This window comes from Thalassophryne amazonica, chromosome 20 (genome assembly GCF_902500255.1).
Source record: "Thalassophryne amazonica chromosome 20, fThaAma1.1, whole genome shotgun sequence".
NCBI classification, from domain to species: domain Eukaryota; kingdom Metazoa; phylum Chordata; class Actinopteri; order Batrachoidiformes; family Batrachoididae; genus Thalassophryne; species Thalassophryne amazonica.
In genome coordinates, this window is record NC_047122.1 from 63,919,141 (window position 1) to 63,936,551 (window position 17,411).

The 17,411-nt window shown below is 41.8% G+C and overlaps 1 protein-coding gene and 1 pseudogene across 2 annotated transcripts in view; both read right to left on the reverse strand.

The window, feature by feature from the left end:
* LOC117501675 (hippocalcin-like protein 4) overlaps positions 1-8,571 on the reverse strand; it is a 28,173-nt gene extending 19,602 nt beyond the window's left edge. The window contains exon 1 of one of the 2 annotated variants that reach the window (XM_034160623.1): positions 8,358-8,571. The gene's annotated coding sequence lies outside the window, so the exon portion shown is untranslated. Of the gene's footprint in view, positions 1-8,347 lie in introns of both variants that reach the window. The other variant, XM_034160622.1, reaches the window with a different exon arrangement.
* Positions 8,572-14,700: 6,129 nt separating this feature from the next.
* Positions 14,701-16,004, reverse strand: LOC117501327 (annotated as a pseudogene).
* Positions 16,005-17,411: the final 1,407 nt, after the last annotated feature.

A 17,411-nucleotide genomic window follows, 5' to 3' on the forward strand; every position in this document is an offset into this window, starting at 1 on the left:
ACATCAACAAGGTATTTTCTTCCACACAGCTGTCTCTCACTGGACATCTTCTCTGTTTCGGACCATTCTCTGTAAACCCTAGAGATGGTTGTGTGTGAAAATCCCAGTAGATCAGCAGTTTGTGAAACACTCAGACCAGCCCATCTGGCACCAACAACCACGCCATTTTCAAAGTCATTTAAATCCTTTTTCTTGCCCATTCTGATGCTCTATTTGAACTTCAGCAAGTTGTCTTCACCACATCTAGATGCCTAAATGCATTGAGTTGCTGCCATGTGATTGGCTGATTAGCTGTGTTAACAAGCAATTGGTTGATCGGAAAAAGACATCTACACACAAACTTTCCAAAATCTTCTCTTTGGCCGGAGTTTTGCAAAAGCTCTGTTTTCAGTGACCTAAAATGAAGTTTTTGTGTGGACTAAAGGAAAAAACACATAGAAATTGCTACATTTCCCAAATGCCCATGTACATGTGGATTTGGCAGTAATCACATTGCATATAGGGATTCAGGAGACTCACCAGGAAGTGGAATATGAGAAATACAACACAGCCAGTCTCACTATGGTCTTGTAAACTGTCCTGTAGGTCTCTTCGATCACAAATCACTGCAGTCACTCTTCCCCACCTGCTCCACCTTGTCTGGACTGTCTTCTTCAACACTTTACCACACAGGTGACCCAGGTATTTAAATTCATTCACTTTTACCACCTCTACTTCTTGCAACTACTTCATTACATTTTTAATTTCCCATTCATGCACATGTACTCCTTCTTGTTTCAAGTGATTTTCATTCCCTTTCTCCCCCAGCGCATACTGCCACCCCTCCAGGCTCCTCTCGACCTTCTTCCTGCTCTCATGACAGATCACAATGTCATCCACAAACATCAGCATCCACGGAGACTCCTCTCTGCTCTCATCAATTAACTTATCCATCACTCCTGCAAACAAGAAAGGCCTAAGAGTCCATCCTTGATGCAATCTTATCTCCAATTCAATTTAAGTTCAATTCAGTTTATTTATACAGTGCCAAATCATAAGTCATCTCCAGACCATATAAGCAAGTCAGGTCAAGACCGTACCCACCCCATGAGCAGGGGTGGGCAATATGACCTAAATAATATCAGTATTTTTTCGCTTTTTGCATGGTAGCAATACTATATCACAGTATTACTAATTTTGCATTAACCCTTTAGGTCTCAAACTCGTCCATCCACTGCACCAGCTGATTTCACTGATTAACATCACTTTGAGCAGATGGAATCAGTTAATCAGTGAAATCACCTGCTGGAGTGGGTGGTTACAAAGAAAACCTGCAGCCTCTCAGCCCTTTCTGGAATGAGTGAGAGACCTCTGCTTTAATAATTGTACTTATTTCCAAATCTGCTACTTCATTGTTAAAATTTTTGTCATAAATGTAATGAACCAAAGCCTTTTCTTTGTTTAAAAGCGCTGTTAACTAATGAAGGATAAGACTTAAACGATTCAGAAGTGCTGATTAGAGCTGCAATGAAATATTTACTGATTACAAAATTATTGGATGTTCGGGATTCTGTTTTCTATTTTCATGTCATTTATCCTTAAGAAAGAAAGAAAGAAAGAAATTGGCCCAGTGTGTTTTTTGTTTTGTCACAAGATCACACTATTGCATAATCCACATCGTGAAGTACTGTCACACCTGTGAGGACTAGGACACTGTTGTACTGCCCACCGCACCCAGTGAGCACGTACATAGGCAAAAATGGGAAGGGAAAAGTCCTGCAGCATTTTGGATTAGAGAAAGAAACCTCCAGCATACCAGAGTCAGTGGAGTGGCCATCTGCTATGGCCATAAGTATACAGCCAGTACCTGCAATGAGGGTATAACAGAAAAGATAAGAAGGCTTTGATTAGAGTCTCAGTAAAATAAGCTGCGTCACCTGGTTGTGGACAAGTTTGAGGTGTCTGCCTGGGTGGTTGCCATCCAGGACACAAGGTGCTTCCACAGTGCTGTGGATGCAGTGATGTGCAGCACCAGCACATTTTGTGTTTCACAGCTGTGAATCTCGCAGTCTGTGACTTATGCAAGAGATCAGTTTCAGCAGAGTTCTGGTGTCGCAGACCGAACGGCCTCCCCTAAAATTGCATCTGCACATGCGTCATTTTGGACCACAGCAGCTCGTCTGAGACGGAGTCTCTTCATCCAAAGCAATCGAATGGATTAATAAAGGTAAAACCTCTTAAATCATTCTAAAGTCAGTTTTAAGCAGAAATGAGGCAGTTTTAATCAGAAACGACGTGAAATTCCGTTACGCTTTGAAATGTCTGACGCACAGTGAATGCATCAGCTAGCAGTTTGTTTAGCCGCGGGGCTCTGATTGCTTCCTCTGCCTTTTATGATGAAATAATGCTGAATTTATGTGGAAATGATTGTTGTACAAAAGCTTCAGATGTCTGTGGCTGAGATAGATGACAACTGGAGGCAGTTTGAAACAGAAACAAGGTGATAATCCGTGAACCACATCATCGGGGGGACCGATTTTTAGGGGGACCAATTTTGGGGGGGACTGTCTGGTCTGCGACACCAGTTTAGGGTACAATGTAAACAAATGGCATGAAGTATGGACAACAAGACAACATCGGGGCACAGCAGAAGTTCATCACGGGTGCTACACCTCCTTTAGATAACCTCCTTAACTTGTGAGAACGTGTCATCATCATAATCGCCTGTGAATTTGCGGGATCATCGCCACGTCCTCGTTAGTCATTGTTTAATGCACTGTGAGACGCCAGAACTCTGCTGGCACCGCGGTGCATTATGGGAAGTGCAGGGGGCCACCAGGGGCATTATGGGAAAAGTTAAAGTACCGAATACGTGACTCGACTTGATCCTCAGTCCAACAATACTGCGTATGCATGTGTACAAACTCCAAAATAAATTTACTCTGAAACAAATCCCTTATGACTTCTGTGACATATGTCACAGAAGTAGCTATCTGGACTCCACTGTTTTCTACACGACAAACTCGAATAATCTGTGATGGAAAACTGGGTAGACTGCATCTCCACCTTCTTTCTACTGAAAGCCACATGCACAGAAACAGGACATTTTTATTTTAGACAACTATTTATAGGTTGCTTCCGTATCTCCAGCATATTTTTGTCAACAAACTACATATGTCTCTTTTGCAAGACAGCTGGTCAGCTTTCTGAAAGGTGGCACAATACAAAGCTGCCTTGTGAGATTATTGCTTCCTCTCTGAATCATCTTTATACCTGCATCTCTCACTGAGGAAGTGAAGTAAGTAAGATGGATCGCTATAGAAACACAGCTCACCTCAGCACAGTTCAAACTCATTAAAAAACAGGCCGCACACCGAGCCCGGGGAGCAACATGGGGGACAAAGCAAGTTATGCCCTTATGAGTCAGCGTCTCGACGGATGAGCACGGCTAACCTTTATCTCCCATAACTCCAAAACATTGTTTATTCACTTCACTTACACATGCTGATGACTGGGTGAGTCATGTCTGAGTGTACCTTTTTATGTGTTGTCTGCTCACTATCACACTTGTACAGCCTTGTAAAAATGTGACTATTAATATCCTAAAGACACTTTCAAACTCACAGGCAGATGTAGACAGATACCAGGACTCATATAAATACACACCCAAACGTTAAATCGGTGTGTCCTGTATTACATAAACCCCCAGTGGGGAGTTGTTTGGTTGTGTGACTCAATGCCAGATGAAAACAGCTCCTGAAGCAAATATGCTCATGTCCTATATGCAAATGTGCAAATATGCATTGCACACCGTTTTTGCAGCAAAAACGGTGTGCAATGCATATTTGAGCATGCACATGTGCAGTGTTCAATGCATATTTTTTGGAGGTGGTATCAGGGACGATGAGACACAGGGTACTGGATAAAGGTCTGCACCGGTCACCCACAGTTCAATTTTAAATGCTATCATGTCCAACTTTTGCTGGCTAAAAGAGGAACCCTTTAACCTGCAGAATTATGTCATAAAAGTGGCTTTGAAACTAAGAGTCATGCCTTGAATATGAACAAAGTTACTGTATTTAATTCACCATCAGGTTGGTCTCATGGAAAATCTAAAAGGTTGACGTTTGTGCTTTTGTTTTAAGCAACACTAAAGAGCTGTTGTTCTGCACATATGATGCAAATTCTTCAAGTTTCAACCAGCAGTTCAACATGGTTGTGGAAATTCACTTGCTCCAGTGATGCTAATGATGACAGTTTGATAGTTATTACAATCACCCGCACATTAAGCCAGATTATCTCCGATATCTGTAATAAAATCCTTAGAAAAAACAGATACCATTGAGTCTACAGCAGCCAGTGGCACCCTGGAGTCTGGACAGGTGTCACCACTTCCCTACTTATTTGTAACTTTCTGCCTTAAAATATTGTAAACTCATGAGTTTAAAAAAAAATTATCCCTTGTGCAGGTTTCATGAATAAGGAAATTTGATATAGAGATCAAACCCATGTTTTGTTTTGTTTTGTTTTTTTTAACTGTACCGCGCTTATTTCTACTGTAAACATGGTGATTTTAACATAGGCTTCTACGGGCATTGACTCACTTTTGGAGCCGGTGTCCCGATAAGATGCTCTACCCGTCAAGAGGATCGCCACTGTGCAACTGCGCACGCATGTGCAGCGCATGTTCTCACTACCTGGACTTTAACACCTCCCCCTGTCAAGTTTATCTACCTCTACGCATGCGCATTTCCCTGTTGCAGTGAGTCATGTGTCTTTTCAATTTAAAAAAGTAAGGACTTGCATGTACACGCTGTCTTTAAAGCAGGATATTATCGTTAGATGACGGTGAGCACAGCTCGACGAGGGAGCTCAACTCGACACGTAACTGTCGATTTGCGCTCCAGGGATTTCAATTCGACAGGGAACTCATCTTGATAGAAATGATGGACTTTCATGCTGGCGTCATTTTCCAGCGCCATTGGTTGGTGATTCCTCATGGCGTGAGGAAGGTCTAGAACTTCTTCGTAGCACTTTCATATGATTTATGTTGTGAATCGACACTATATAAAAAACTGCACTGAATAGAGAAGTGGAGGATTCATCACCTTGACAGCTCACCTGTTTGTCAAAGAATTCACACACTCACAAACACAGGTATGGAACATTTTAGCCTCAAATTCACAGACACTGCCTGTTATATAGCAGGAAACCTCCTGAGACTTGCATGTTCACAGAAAAGACTCCAGCCAGCAAACAGATTGTCATGTGTGATGTTCTTGTTGCTATCTACAGAGACATCCTGCTGTATTACCATATGAACTAAAGGAATCGGGGGGAAATGTGACCAGCAAAAATGTAAATTCAAATATCAACAAACAATCATGCAGGTTTGTTTGTTAGATGAAAGGAAGGCAATCCGTCTGCAAAATGTATTTAGGCTCTCTGTGTTGAATATTGTTAAATCAACTGAAGATTTTGTTGCATTTTGTCTTTTTAGAGATGTTTTTAACAGGTTTTTCTAGGGTGCCTATAACTTCAGCACTGGATTATGCCACTATTTGTATGCCAACACCTGTGTCAGAAAGCATGCCAAAGGGTTGAATGGATCAATCGGTATCAATCAGTCGAAAGACACACACACCTGTTGTTCACACAGTCACAGATGCATGTTACACCTGGATGCAGGCACAAAATGGAAGTGATATAAAGGGGAAAAAAACAGCATCATGTGTCATCACATCAATCGTTCATTCATGCCAACAGAAAAAAAGACCAGCAAAAGGAAAAATAATCACTCTGAGGCAAGATACATGACAATCGTGTCAAAAAGCAAGCTGTAAATACAGCATATTTATTTAAATGGCTGATTTTACTGTGAAGGGAACGCACAAAACCAGTGTTGTGTCCTTGGTAGCTTCAGTCTCATGACAATTTATCACTCAAGGGAAAAGTGATAGCATGGATCACTGGACCTCATAATCAGGATGATTTTGCAGTCGACGCTCAAGAGAAATAATCCGTGATTCAACTGTAACTGAAGCGTGAAGCTCCATCATCAACATTTTAAACGTCGAACTGTAATCGACCAAACCGACCGCTAAAGCTTTTTAACCACAAACAACAGGTTCATCTAGAAGAAATTAAGGATTTCGATGTTCAGCATATTTACTGATTACAACCTCAAAGACATGAGGATTTCAGAGACAGAAGGGAAGGTGATGATCAGAATGACCCAGCAGCTGGATTGGATACTTGAGCTCCACTCGCCACAGATGGAGCGTGGAAAGCAGCACGCTGTTTGTGGACATTCACACAAGGAGTGATAGAACAATCTGGCTGTCAGAGTTGCATGAATTTAGTTTATTTAAAGGAAAGTTGAGTTTTTCGCAACCTGGGTCACATTCAAATACTCACACTGCACCTGAGCGATTCCTAAGTGTGAGATTTCGTAGACATTTGTGATTGCTTCACCTCTGACGGCTCAGGCTTGGAGATTATAGGTCACTGGATTTGACAGTGCAACAGGGTGCTGCTCTACTACAATCACCCATGATCCCAAATAAGTGCAAAAACTGGATGAAGCCTCTTAATCCATCTTGCCTCCAAACAGGCTGGTTTACAAAGTGCAGACCTGGCAACTACCTGGTTTATAGCAGACCTGGCAACCCAACTGAAAGCAGTGGTGCCCTCTGCCAAAAACAACAACAAACCCCTGATGGAGCACGATCAAACCAGTTTCAAGCCGTAATCACTATGAATAGCAGGTGTGAAGAAGTTTGAACTTTATTGAAGCCTTTAAGATAAGACTACGAACACCCGGACGTTACCATAGTCTTACCATAATTAATTAGTTATAGTTACTAGTTACCTCTCCCAAAAAGTAACTGAGTTAGTAACTGAGTTACAGCATTATAAAAGTAATCAGTAACTAGGGAAAGTTACTATTGCGTTCCTTTAAAAAAAAGTTCAAATATATCCTCACCACCCCACCCCACCCCCACCCCACCCCCCAATTAATGGAACTTTAAATTCAACTGTATGATCAATTAATTATATTAAAACTGAATATTAAATATGTTTAGTGAATTAAATTAATATTTAATAGAATAAATTAGCAACCGAAAACACTGTACACTAATGTTGCTGTGGGACATCTTACTTTTGTAAATGTTCAAATATGATATGATATGTCAGTGAATTTGGTCAGTGGGTCGGGGGGGTGAAACTCCTTCAAGCACCCACCACCCCCCTCACTCCCCACCCAACCAACCCACCCACCCACATCTGCCACTGCTAGGCATGTCTTTAACCATTTCCTAGCCATTCTAATGGCTTGAAACCTTAATTTTTAACATTTTTTTCCCCTCAATATCAAGTAAATTTTTCCTGAGCGGACCCTCACTCATTCCACCAAGGTTGACCCAAATTGGATCAAAACTCTCTGATTTATTGTGTTTATACACAGACAGACAGACAGACAGGAATTAAAAAAAAAAAAAAAAACAGGCACAAAAGGCTGCCTTATAGTACACAATACATTATGAATTAAGGCCAACTGTAGTCTTAGAGGCAGGATCTGAAGATAAAACAGCTCCCAGGAAAACAAGTGGCAGACTCTTGATCTGCCGTCCATGCACTTTCCATCGTGGTACTCACAGGAATTCATTCTGCAGCTCTGCCAAAACATTCGACCAACAGCAAATACTGACTTAGACCATTTCCAGTTGTGAAAAATAAGCATCATCTTATCATCTCACTTTCATGCCGGGCAGCTGAAACAAACCTCTACATAGTGACTTGGAATATGCAACTCCTGCCTGTGAACACAAACTAATCTGGAATATAATCTCATCCAGACAAATCAATCACAGATGCCCTCCAACGTGTGCATCACATTCACCAAGTTTCTGTGCAATAAGTTCATAATTTCAGGTAAATAAACAGAGAAACATAGGCAGTACCAGTCTAAAGCAGGTCTACCAGGGGTGAGAACTATATGCATATGCACATACAGTCAAATTAACACCTTCTGAGATTCCATTTTTGTTGGCATGAAAGAAAGAAAACAAATTCCTTTGGTGCACTTTTAGTACCTGATGAATCAGTGCAGATATTGGCACTGCATCTGCAACCAAGAAAATTAATCAGATCTGCATGTTTATTTATATATATCTATATATATATAAAACCAAATTGACTCTTTCTTCTCTTTTAGTTTTTGTTCAAGACGTCATATAGATCTGTGAATGTGCCCTTGAGCGTCACAGCTGTCACTGAGTGACATCACTGAAATATTAATAATAATAATAAATTAATATCACTGTACAAAAAGCCCGAAAATACACAAAAATAAAAAAAATGTTACACTTACTGACCAAATATTTGGAGGAAGAAAAAAGCTCCTTACAGCTCCAAAAGAAGAAAAACTTCTTCTTCTTCTTCTTCTTCTCCTTCTTTTTCTCAGCTGTAGAGTCAAAGACGTGTGTTTCTCCAAAACAGCTCCTCAGCTCATGTATAACAGCTTCGTGCTAAACTCACCTTTTCTCTGGAAGAAGATGAATGAACTGTCTCTCTCTCTCTCTCTCTCTCTCTCTCTCTCTCTCTCTCTCTCTCTCTCTCTCTCTCTCTTTCTCTCTCTCTTTCTCTCTCTCTGGACAATGTATTTGCATAAACCCCGCCTCCCTCCAGCGTCGATTTGCTGGGATGTTGATTACAACATGAGTTCTCTCATCTGATTGGACAGACCGACTTGTCAATAACACCGGGGGCTTTTGGGAGCGCGCGCGAGCTTGTGTCCTACGCAATCATCAATATTATATAAAACAAACTGATTAAAACAATAAATTGGGCCAACACACTCAAAACATGAATAACGGAGACCAGCGTTTGTGTGACACTGTTGTCTTCAAAATATACTGTGAGTTTCAAGGCCGTCTGTAGGAATGTGAAAGGGGGGGTTCAAATCCTTGAGCTAGGGGGCCGCAGGGCCTCCGGTGGGGTCGAGGGGCAACGCCCTCGTGGGGAGCTAAGGGAGCCTAAGCCCCCCGAAGGAGAAGCTTTTTGAGGATTTCGAGGGGTAAAAAGCTACATAAATTTCATTTGAAACCCAAAATGTATCATTTCAGGAAATACATTTTTTTATATACAAATAGTCCTTGCTTGGGATTGGATCAGTTGCCATAAGACCCACCCAGGAGGAACCAAGATAACATTAATGCAAACTTTATACACAAACACCTTAACAATGACATAAAATATACCTGTAAAATACATAAGCATAAAAAGGCACCTACAACAAATATCATCATATACATAATAATAATTGGGAGCGAATTTTCGCAGCGAAAGTCCACCCAAGCAGAGCGACACAACCGTCCGTTGCCTGGCGACCCACGCAAATTTGTAGGCACTTTTATACAAAAGAACAAAATTAATTAGTACTGTAAAGGTACAAATATTCACTGGGATTATATTTTGCGTTTTTTTGTTTTCAAACATATTTAGCGGTATTAATATTCGCGTTTACATTATGAATATGTACGTTATGTATTAAAATAGCGGTATTTAATTTGGCGACCTTGTTTAACTCGTGAAATTCACATAATAAACATTAGACAATACACATTACACATTAACAATAGACAATAGACATTAACACTTGAGCTGAGTTGGTTGTATGGGATTAGATCAATGTGAAATTAGGTATCAATATTTCTTTTTTTTTAATGAGATGATCGTAATCTCACTGCCTGGATTGTGAACATCCTCTTATATAAAAAAAAAATTGCCCAGATGTATGTGTGATCTATATTGTCTGTGTTTTCTGTGTCATGTCATAGTTTGGTTAAGGTTGTTTCCTTGCTGGATTCCTTGGTTGCTTCTGAATCTATCCACATAGGCCCCACCCATTTATGCCTAGAAGTTTGCCCCCCCACATTTTAAATTTTTCTGAAACTGTTCCTTCCTGCAATTGTTTTTTTTTTTTTTTTTTGCTCCTTCATCACATAACTTCTGTACGGAGCCCTGGAAGTGTCATTGCAAAATGTTTTGCATGTGGAGAGAATGTGTGCACAATATAACAAACCGTGCGCACGTTTTATTATATTGTGTGCATGTTTTGTTATATTGTGCGCTCGTTTTATTATATTGTGTGCACAAACGCACATTCAATATTGTCACGACACATAAATGTTGGCTATTAGCCAACAAACCAGCAGACACTGTAATACATTTCCCCTTTAGAAATGGATCTGGTCAGAGTGTATCATCATAGTTTGGGCGCACAAGGACATAGAGAACTCCAGCTGCCCAGCATGGCATCATCTGGAGTTTAAGCACATTAAAAAGGATGCTGAGGGCGAAGCGTCTCCCCTTCGTGAGGATGACAATTTAGGTCATATTATGAATTTCATTTTGAACGAAAGGAAAATGTGCACACGTTTTATTAATTCGAGGGCTCAATTAAAGGAAAACGTGCGCACAAATTATCATGGTCAGAAAAAAAAAATATCCTCTCCCGGGTTCCGTACTTCTGAATTCTCAGGCCTAAAATAAATATAAGTATTTTTATCTACATTCACTGGAAAGTTTAATTAATTTAATTAAATAATTATTTTTATCAACATTCATTGGAAAGTTTTGCATCTAATTCGATAGGTCACGCCCATTTCAGCCATTTTTTTTATGCAGTGGCTAGCCGGTGAAACTCTATTCGTACATAGCATCTCTCTTAGTCAATAAGTCACATGATTATGAGGCTCCATACTTGTACATATATTTGCTGTTCAGTTATAGATTCCTAAACTACATTAACCACTAACCCTGACCTTAACCCTAACTGTAATAATGCTGTGCTACGTACAAATAGAATTTGGAATTGTTAATACGGCTATGTACGGATAGCCACTTCCTTTTTTGAAATTTTTTTTTTTTTCACTGTTTCTCATGTAAAGTAGTGAAGGGTCACCGCTCATCTTTTGAAAAGGTGCAGGATTCAGTAGAGACTTCTAAGTAAAAAGGAAAAAAAGCCCATCAAGTGACAAATACCAACTACTTCTCTAGTCTCTAATCTAATCAATAGCTTTAGTTTGTATTTGTTCAAACAGTGAATGTGCCACATTTTATGAAGTTTGTGGCTAAATTTTATGACAAACAGTGAAAAGGAAAAAAATCTACACACTTCAGGTCTGTGCAAAATAGCTTTACTGAAGCTGCAGCTTCAGTAAAGCTATCACTTGATGGGCATTTAAAAGCATGTTCAGCTTGTGATTTCAGAAATAAGATTGTGTCGGACTTTCCGGTCCTTTTCAATCTGTTACTTTCCTTCATGCTTGACTGCTTGATAGAACCAAGATTTGATTGATTTGTTTCAGTAAAACTTTGAAACTTTTAAAGAGACACTCAAAACACATCTGTACAGGCTTGTTTTTCATTAGTTTTATGTCACTGCTGTTTTAATTTCTATATATCTATTTTTGTTTTAGTGTTGTTGTAAAGCACTTTGTGATTTTATCTTGAAAGGCGGTATATAAATAAACTTTATGTACTTACGTGTTTCACTGTGATGTCGTTGTATCGTTATTTAGGTTTCAAAGATGTCTGGAAGATAACCTCAGAGGTATTATATGGTTACCCAAATGGGGTTTTTAGATTTCTCATTAACCTTAACAAATTTCAAGAGAAAAATGTCAAATAGATTTATAAACAAATACAGCTGTCTGGAAGCATATGCCACCATGTTGGAATGTTTTTGCGAGCAACCAACCAACTCAGATTAGCAGTTGCCATGCCTCATTGCACAGCATTTGTACGAAATAGACTTCTCATATGTTTTAGCCCCACCTAGCTGGTGGTATAGCAACCACTTGTCGCTGTAAATAAAATGCCCACTCTAACTGAAAATGAATGGCAGCTGGTCTCTTTGCCTCTGTCTCTTATAGTGAATCTGATCAAGGGGTAAGATGCTATTTCTTCTTGTACAGTTCTGTATTGTACAAAACATTCAGAACTGCTTTTTCAACAAAATGATGGCTGATGATCCATTTCGGTGCATGCTGTTTTAAATGATGATGGTCTAGTGGTTAAGCATTTAGCTTGAGACCAGAGGATCATCGGTTCAAATCCCAGCCTGACAGGAAAATCACTGAGGGCCCTTGGGCAAGGTCCTTAGTCCCCTAGTTGCTCCCGTTGTGTAGTGAGTACCTTATATGGCTGCACCCTGACATCGGGGTGAATGTGAGGCATTATTGTAAAGCGCTTTGAGCGTCTGTTGCAGATGAAAAAGTGCTATATTTATGCAGTCTATTTACCATAAATGGAAAGGACCTGTCTGTGGTTGTTTTGCACACAGTATAGTCCAGCTCAGTGAATGTGTCTCAGAGGGTGAACATACAGGGACTTTTATTTTGTGATTCACAGAAATTTCAAACAAGATGTTTCATGACAAAATCTGCTTCGAGCAAGATCGTGTCATCATTCAGTCATAATTATCAGATTTACAGGTAATAGTTAACATAAAGCCCCAAATACAAAAAAAATATATATATATATATTTTTCACAATATGTCCCTTTTAATGACACAATTTGTTGTGAAGTAGAAAAATTGTAAATGTTGATAAAAAAAATCATATTTTCTTCCAGCTCCAGTGGAGGTTCAACTTCAAATAAAAAATACTGTTTTAATGTTGGTCAGAACCTCCTCACAGTGGAAACAACCTCAACTTTATCTCGAGGTAAACACCCCCCCATTGCAGGCCCTCTGCATCTCACATGCAGTGCACTATGGTGTGTGTGTGTGTGTGTGTGTGTGTGTGTGTGTGTGTGTGTGTGTGTGTGTGTGTGTGTGTGTGTGTGTGTGTGTGTGTGTGTGTGTGTGTGTGTGTGTGTGTGTGTGTGTCCTTCAGTGCGAGGTAAGCACCACTCACTGGTTGAAAGACACGTAAATAAGCACAGATAAAACAACCAGCTTTGGTCAGAGTCTGAACGAGCTCCGTTTTCTGCCCAACAAAAACTGTTGAAATCGCAGCGCTTACGATGACCAGAATCAAGCTTTCATCTTGTCGTGTTCGCAGCAAAATGCCTCCCTCCTCTTCTACTCTCTTTTTGTCTGCAATTCCTGTATTATTGAAGCGACATTAATTGATCTCAAATTAATCTCTGACTCTATAATTGAAATATGCTTTATTCAACAAGCATGAATACAGTATGATCCTCCCTCTTATTTAACTTTATGAATATTCATGCATGTCCACTGGCAATGGAGCGTTGCCACAGGAGACAAGGCATCAAATCTGTCCTCATGTTCTCATGCCTCTCTTTCATCTCTCCTGTCTTCCATCACTATGCAGCTGTTAGTCTCTTTAGTTTGACACCATTCAGCATTGTACTCTCATCGACTTTATGCTTTTTTGCTATTGGTTGTTCCAGGGTTTAAAGGGGTTCTATACTGGATAATCTGTGTTGTTTGTTTTTTTACTTGCCTTTGGAGAGAAAACAAACTGTTGGATAACAAACAGTAAAATATATTTTGTGTAACTGCTGAAGTTATTTGTCAAGAAAAAATAATAATAATTTTGAATTGATCCAACTTGAGCCAACCTCTCAAATGCGAGAAACTTTACCAAGTGACTGAATACGTCTTGGACTTAAGTTACATTAATCATTAACACTTACAAACAGTAAGGCACTGTACGTTAAATCTGTCTGAAGGAGGCTGTTCTCAAAACAGAGTGACCGTGCAAGAGAGAGACTAGTGAGGGAAGCTACAAAGACACCAAGACAACTCTAAAGTGATTAAAACGGCTTTAGAGTTGTGGTGGTGATTGGAGAAACTGTGCATCAACCAAAACCTCACAGTGGAGTGGATCAAAGAAGGGTTTTCATACAAGAAAACAGTTCAAATCTAGGCTTGTGACACTCATGTGCCTTCTGGCAAACTGTAGCTGAAATTTCTTGTCTTTTTAGAAAATCTTTCTCGATACAACTCCACTATGAAGCTGTATGACTGGTTATGCAACACACAAATATATGCACAGCTCCTCCAAACACAACCACAGAAGCCTATAACTTTTTCAGTGGTGTCATGGGAGCCTTGGTGGCTTCCCTCACTCATGTCCTGCTTGCACATTGTTTGAAAACTGCCTACTTCCATGAAGTTTGTCCAATTACTTATGTTCCTGTCTGGATGTGTGTGTGTGTATATATATATATGGGTGGGTGGATGGATGAATGGTATGTGGCTGTGCATTTTACCTGCAGTGCAATATTTTGAACAATCAGTCACTACCACCATCACCGCTTGCCTTAAAAATGTCCGTAATGGTGAGATTGTTCTCCTGACGTCGATCTCACACGTCTGCTCACAAGGTCGAGTCTCTGGCAATCACACACTGTGCATTCAAGGTTTAAGTGCAGCAAGCTCTGATCAAGACAGATACACCACAGCTGTGAGTCCTGATGACCTGCACGTGATAACAAGCCTCAGGTGTTCAGGGTGAGGTCCTAATACTCAGCCACATGTCAGCCACTCAGTCCTGAACGCATACCACCTGGTGGGAGAAACAGAAAACAAAAACAAAGCCAGCCAAACACCCCAGCCCACAACAGTACCCCACCCTCACGGGAACCCTCCCGGCGACCACACGAACCTGGGCCAGGAAAAACACCCCCCTCCAGGGACCATGGCTGGAATGTTGGCTGGGAGCAAAAAACACCTCCTGCAGCTTTAGTTTCAGCTCCTTGTGTTGATGATCCAGCTGGGAAAGGCCTGTCTCCAAGAGCTAAGCATTACTGCGCTCTGAAGACAGCTCCATCATCAGCTGCTCAACCTACAATGTTAATCTCTTCATGCGGTCATTGATCATCTCAATGTTGAGCTTCTCTAGTTCTTCCTTCAGCTGGATAATACAAGCTTCCAGCCACCTCTTCTCCTCTGCCAACAGGGAACTTTGTGTTGAGACTATCAATCTCATCTTGGAGCTTATCTTTTCTCACCCTGAGCCTGTCTGCAGTAGACTGCTCCTCCTGGGTGTGTAGCATGTCTCCCTCCATGGCTTTAAGCTTCTTATCACTGTCTTTAGCATCATTAACTGCTTCATCCCCGGACATACGCAACTCTTCCAGTCCTCTCATCCGGTCTTTCATTTGGGCCTGCAGTTTCTTCAGCTGCTATAAGACATTATCGCGATTTTCATTAGCGTCTTCAAGAAGGCCTTCAAGCCCTCCCAGATCCAGCTCCCATTTCTGCTTGGCAGAGTGGGCCTGGAAACATTGCCTGTGTTCATCCTCCAGCTCCTCCAGCTGAATCTTCATCTCCTCCAGTTGCTGCTCTATGGCATGCTTGGACCTCTCCAAACTGTGAACTCTTTCCAAAGTCATCCATCTCAGTCTTGAGCACTTTGTTAAACCGGTCAAGTTCACCTTTCCGGTCTGTAAGAGACTTCAACTCTCCTGCCAGGGTCAAGACTTTTGTCTCCTTCTCCCTGGCCTCCGCTTCTGCACGATCATGCTCCTCTGCATATTGAGTAGCACTCTCCAGATTGGAGACAATCTGCCGAAGGTGGTCCTGGTCCACCATGAGGTCATCCACCTCTTGTGGCAAATGGATTTCTGTCTTATCCAGTTTGTCCATAGACTGAACTTTTCTACTCCAGCTGCCGCTGAACACCATCCAAACTCCCACTGGACTCACTTGAGGCCCTCTTCAGCCCCCTCTACTGACAAGGCGTCCTATCCTGCCTTTGTCTTCCTTTCAGCCAGCTGAATCTAGAGAGTAGAAACTGGCTTCTCCACAGTCTTCTTGCTCTCTTCCTTTTCTTTCAGCATCTCCCATAAAATATTCCCCTCATCCTCCATCTGCCCTAGGCGGATGGAGAAGGAAGGTGTCTAATGGATTTCCTCTTGGAGCAGCTCCTGAGTATCCTGCAGCTGACACTCCAGTGCAGAGATATCTTTTGTTGAATTTGATGGTCTTGCCTTCTGTTTCATTTAGCAAACCTGTTAGAGTCTCCACCTCTGACTGCATCTTTGCATTCGTTTCTGTCAACTCTTGCTTCTGTCATTCACTTTGCTCAGATTTGGCCAGGAGTTCTCAAACCTGTACATTCAGCCTTCTTCTGACTATGTTTAGAGTCTGCTTAGTCATAAAACAAAAAGAAAACAAAAACCCAATAACCCCCCCAGGGAATGCCACAACCAAACCCCAGGGGTGCAAACTGGGAGGAAAGAAAAAAAAACAACCATACCAAAACCCCCCCCACCCCCAGAGGACCGTCCCATCAACCCCGGGAAGAGGAGAAAAGGAAAAAAAAAACAACACAACCCAAACTTAAGCTTGCAAAAAAAAAAAAAAAAATCTAACCCCCCCGGACAACATGTAGGGACCAACACCCCCCAGAGGACATCCCGCCAGCTCCAGGAGTAATAACCACAGCCGAGGTCCCTCTGGGATTCAAAGTCACCCACAGGGGCTCCCAGCGCCTCCCAGAGGACCGTTCCATCAAACCCCAGGAGAAGAGGAGAAAAGAAAAACACAACCCAAACTTAAGCTTGCAAAAAAAAAATCTACCCCCCCCCCCGGATGACATGTAGGGACCAACAACCCCCAGAGGACATCCTGCCAGCTCCAGGAGTAATAACCACAGCCGAGGTCCCTCTGGGATCCAAAGTCACCCACGGGGGCTCCCAGCGCCTCCCAGAGGACCGTTCCATCAAACCCCAGGAGACACCCCCCCCATGACTAACAACAGACCCAGCCCCGGCCGTCTACGGCTAGATGGTCCCACAGTCATTTCCCCCCCAGAGGACACTACAGTCACACCCTGAGGGCGGAAACTGGGGGAAAAAAAACAAACAAACAAAACAACAACCCCAACCCCACCCCCTCAGCGCAGGGGAAACTGGAAGTACGTCCAGTGTCACCAACCATGACTATACCCCAAAAGTCAACCGGGAGGAGTGGAACAGCGGTAATGGCGTATGGCACAAAACGGCGCCACCCCTCTGACTTTTAAACCAGCCACCAGCTGCGGGTATATTCCACTGCCCCAAACCTCAGCTACGCCAATGGCGTACGGCTGAAAGGCGCGCTGAAGCCGGAGGTGGAACAGGGAATTAACAAAAAATAACCCCCCCCCCCCCTCCCGGGTGCAGAGGTCATCTGGGAAACGCCCAGCACAACCAAACTGCACCACTCCAGCAACGCCGACAACATATGGCTCAAACGGCTGGAGCCGGAGGAGAAGAGAGGGAACAACAAAAACAAAAAAAAAAAAAAAAAAAAAGAGAAAAAGAAAAAGAAAAAACAACCCAATTACCCCCTCCCCCATCACCCCCCACAGGACCGTCCCATCAAACCCTGGGAGGTGAAACCAAAAGAAATAAAAAAGAAAGACTAACAGACAAACATAAAGTCACCTGGGTCCAACTATGC